This window comes from Moschus berezovskii, chromosome 5 (genome assembly GCF_049115385.1).
Source record: "Moschus berezovskii isolate FMDL1 chromosome 5, NW_MosBer_1.0, whole genome shotgun sequence".
NCBI classification, from domain to species: Eukaryota; Metazoa; Chordata; class Mammalia; order Artiodactyla; family Moschidae; genus Moschus; species Moschus berezovskii.
The window spans coordinates 83687809-83692861 of NC_142464.1; the positions used below are offsets into that span (position 1 = coordinate 83687809).

General features: G+C 33.6%; 1 non-coding gene across 1 annotated transcript; it reads right to left on the reverse strand.

The window, feature by feature from the left end:
• Positions 1-1595: 1595 nt before the first annotated feature.
• Positions 1596-1667, reverse strand: TRNAW-CCA (transfer RNA tryptophan (anticodon CCA)). The gene has a single exon. It is a non-coding gene; the product is annotated as a tRNA-Trp (tRNA).
• Between the last annotated feature and the right edge of the window lie 3386 nt (positions 1668-5053).

Sequence of the window (5053 nt, forward strand, 5' to 3'; positions counted from 1 at the left end):
GTTGGAGAAGACTCGAGAGTCTTCTCAAGAAAAGATTGAAGGTGGGAGGATAGGGGGACAACAGAGGATGAGATGGTTATATGGCATCACCAACTCAAAGGACTTGAGTTTGAGTAAACCCTGGGAGTGGCAATGGACAGGGAAGCCTGGTGTGCTACAGTCCATGGGGTGGCAAATAGTTGGACATAACTGATGGACTGAACTGAACTGAACTGAGTAGGTTAAAGTTGTCTTTTTGTTGAGTGGTTGCCCTTAGATTTTGGTTTTATAACTTTCAGGGATTTACTTGCTTAGATTTTGGTTTATTTTTGTAGCCTGTTAAGGCATTATAGCTCTCTCAGTCTAACAGCTTCCTTGTTTAATTAAGTTAACATTGCAAAGAAAGTAAACACTGAACATCAAAATTTCTTGGTTGTGTGTGAGAGTAGGTGGATGGGTAAGAAGGTAAGAAGATTTCTCAGCTGACAGCCTGCTTTAGAAATTTCCAACTGGAGAGTTTTTTGTTGTTGTTCTGTTTTAGGTTTTGTCTTTTTATTCAAACCTCTTCTTATTTTGTAGATTAGTTTTGGATTCATAGTAAAATTGAGGGAAAGTACAGAGATTTCCCCATATAGTCCCTTGTCCCTTCACATGCCTGCCCCAAAACTAGAACATCCCCATTATCCGCATCACCTACTAGAGTGGTATGTTGTTGCAATCTCTGAATCTAACTGGACACATAGTAATCGCCCAAAGCCTATAGTTTACATGGGAATTCACTCCTGGTTTTATGCATTTTGTGGATTTGGAATCAAAAGTTATTCTAAGCCTCAGACATAGACCCATTTTAACTCCAGGTTCCATGTTATTTTTGGCCCTGCTACTGGTCTCAAACCTTGAATTTGAGTGAATTCATCATCAAGTTGATTACAAATCGGTAATATACGCCAATAGTCATATTCCAGCTCTTTTCTAGAATACTTCTCAGTTTGGCTTTTTTTCTTTAATTGAAAAAGAAAATATTTTTAGCCTCACAGAATGAATACAATTCTCTTTCTTACTCTCTTTTACATTTTTTCACTCCTACCTTTGACTTAATTATAAATGCCACCCTCTCAGGCTTCATTGAGAAATCCACTCATGCAGTATGTTTTCTCTGTGACATACATTTGAAATACATGTGTGTGTATTTTCAATCATGAAGATACTGGTTATCAGTTCTATTCCTTCAAAGACTAATTAATGAATAGAAGGCCATATTCTTTATTTTTTCCTTATAAGAAAACTGAGTACTAATGAGAATTTTTTTTTCACAAAGTAAATATTTAAACTTTTGAGATGCAATTGACAATAAATGACTCACATTTAAAGTGTAATCCACTGAGTTTCTACGTGTGTATATACCTGTGAAAGCATCTCCACAGCTAATACAATGGACAAAGTAATCACCTTCAAAGGTTTCTTCATGCCTTTTTGTCCATCCGTTCCGTTCCATCGCTCAGTTGTGTCTGACTCTATGCGACCCCATGGACTGTAAGCCTACCAGGCTTCTCTGTCCATGGGATTCTCCAGGCAAGAATACTGGAGTGGGTTACCGTTTCCTTCTCCAGGGGATCTTCCCAACCCAGGGATCGAACCTGGGTCTCCTGCATTGGAGGCAGACGCTTTAACCTCTGAGCCACCAGGGAAGCCCCTTTTTGTCCATAGCCTCCCTTATATTCCTTACCCCCAAACAAGAACTGATCTGTTTTGTGGCTAGATTTTTATATAGACTGAATTTTATTTGCTGTATTTAGCATAATTATTTTGACATTCATCCCTATTGTATTGTTCTGTTGTATTCCATTTTGTGGATGTAAAGGAAAATGTGTTTATTCATTTACTTATTGATGGACATTTGAGTTATTTCTAGTTTTTGTACACTGATAATAAAGCCGCTTTGAATATTCATGTACAAATATCTTGATTTTCAGTTTTAAATGACACATTTAACTATCTATGGTTAAATAGCTTCTTCTTCCAAATCTATAGGGCTCTTAATTTAGGGACTTTGTTTTCATTCATCACTGCCAGTTATGTTCTGGGATAATTTCTATTAATATTTGGCCAAATTCAGCCAATAACCACACATTATTAAGAATCTGTATTTCAACCAGTAACCCCAGGGTTATAAGATTTTTAGACATTTTTTTGAGTCCCAAAGTATCAAAAACAAGTTCAACTATTGATAAAAGTTATACCACCATAGAATTAGAATCAGTATAATGGTATGTGTTCAAGTTTTCAGATAAGAAGCTTAGTAGCCTGCCTTTAAAAAGTAAATACTAATTATAAGCACAAAATTAGAAACAAAATTGAATATTTGTAATGAGATGATTGGGTGGCATCACCGACTTGAAGGAACATGAGTTTGAACAGGCTCCAGGAGATGGTGACAGAAAAGGAGGCTTGGAGTGCTGCATTACATGGGGTCGCAAAGAGCTGGACATGACTGAGGAACTGAACTGAATGTTCTGATAGTCCGTTGGTTAGGACTCTGCTCTTCCACTAAAAGTGGCACAGGTTTGATCCCTGGTTGGGGAACTAAGATCCTGCAAACCATGCAGCACAGTCAAGAAATAAAAAAGATGTATCATAAAATAATCACATATGGAAAACATGATAAATACCAGAGCCATCAGAAGTTTAAAAAAACATTTTCTTTTTTGACTACATTATTACATATTATGAATAATAGTACATTAAATATTATAATATTAATGTTTCAATTAATGTTTTAACATTAATATTTTATAATATAATGTTTTTCTCTCAGAGAATAGAAATGTAAATCTCTTTTTTTTAGCATCATAGATCTTTTTAAAATTATTGACAATTTGGATACATGAAACATTGATTCCATGCATAGAAATACTACTGTTAGTAATAATGGTGCACATTTTTGCCCCATTATTTTTTTTTGGCCCATTAATGCTAAAAGAATTCTGATAAATCCTATAACTTTTATAAAAATGAAAAAGGCATTGTGTTTTTATTGTTATATATATAATCACGTTATTTCCTATATTACAGATAGGAGAGAACTTCAGTTTTGATTAGGCTTCTATATAAAACAAATCCTACACTTACGATTTTACAATTTGATCATTAGAAACAATATTGTATATATGAGTTTCTAACTTTAAATGTTTCAATCTTGTTACTCCCCCACAATTCACCTTCTGGTTCCAGGTGCTTCATGACATGTTTCTACTGAATAATTCCAAGTAACTTGGCACAAAGGGTTGCAAAAATATTCTGGAAAGCATTTCTGTACTGGCATGGCTAAAAACAATTTAGCTATAAATTGTGAGTCACATTCTTATATTTCATTAAGCTCAAACTAAATATATCTCCAACTCAATTTTTCCTTAGATAAATGGAAGAAATGATTCTGGCAACTCTAAATCCTTTCAATATGTAAAAAAAAAAGTGATGGAGAGGAAATTATAGTAAAACGAGACGGTGGTCTTTACAAAATGAGATTATAATTCCTGATTTTTGCACGTATTGTAAATGTTAACATGTAAAATAAGTGTGAGCACATTACTGAATTCTATCCAGAGCTATAAAGTAAACCACATAAGTAGGGGTCCTTAAGACTTAATATTTTATTTGACTTTGATTTTACCTAATTACCTGCCTCTGGACACCTAATCAAATATCACATATCACAAGTATGAACTGAATTCTCTTAACAGTCAGGATACGATATGTTTTGATGTGGAATTAAATACCTCCAAAATTTCACAATCACCTTAACATGGCAAAGAGAACTCTAGAGTTTATCACCCTGGGAATTAAAAATTACAGCTTAGAAATGACATGACATTTATTTCCCCTACCTCAATTTTGTTGCTGCTATTGTTTGGTCACTAAGTCATGTCCAACTAAGTAGAAACAACCAAACGCTGGGAACTGAGCAAATTGAGCTTTCTGCATGCCTAAAAGTGTGGGAAACTGGATACCAGTGAGCAGCACAAAAGACTCCCCATAGTATAATAGACATGTCAAACTTACCATGTCAAAAATGCTCTCCTAAACAACATAATGTGTTGTTTACCATATCTTATTATTGGAGTAGAGCACACATAAGAAATAAAAATGGAAACATTTCAAATTTTTATTTTATTAACTGCATTATTATTTATGAAACTTATTACTACTTATTATATAGCAAAAATCAACAGTAATCTTAAATATGATGTGAACTCAAATATATGGAAGAAAGGCATGTAAGAGTTTTTGCTTTTTTTTTTTTTCTATACTGATCAGATGATAACATTATTTCCCCCATTAGAGAATTGATTAGCAATAGACATGGGATTTCCCCAGTTACTTTGACTCCCACTTCAATATCTTTTCTCTTTAAATGCTGTTACCCTAATTTTTCTCCTAGAAATATAACTAAATAAGCAATAGTAATTCAGCAAAAATTCTCTATTTTAGTTTATAATGCATAATTTCTTAAATTGGAATAATCTTGTGTTTTGCATCTATTAAAATAATTTTCATCTTTCTGATTTTTTTTTACTCTCTTCATTCAATTATTTTAATAGAACACTCTTATTTTTGTTAGTTAATTTATTTAGACCTTACAATGTGGCCTGATCTGGGGATACAAAAAGAACAAAGCACAGCTCCTTCCATCAAGAACCTCACAAGTAGAATTTAGACCAGGAAATAACAGAATAGAGAAGAAAAAGAAGGGCATTACAGGCAGAGAAAATTAATGTATAATAGCAAGATAGTTTGAAACTATATTATTAAAGGACTATACCCAATATACTGCATTTCAGTAAAATTGGAATTTGGGCTGTGTATTCATCATGGAGATGGGTCACACAGCAGGATAAGGGGACTAGTGAAAGATAAAATAGAAAAAAATGAGTAGCTGGCCAGACCATGAATGAGACTTTGGCTACAGAGAAATATTCAACTTTTTCCTGTACATAATAAGAGCATTGAAAATAATACCACTATCAGATTATCTCTCTCTCCTACTATTAGTGCTTTTATTCTATCTTTTAAATTC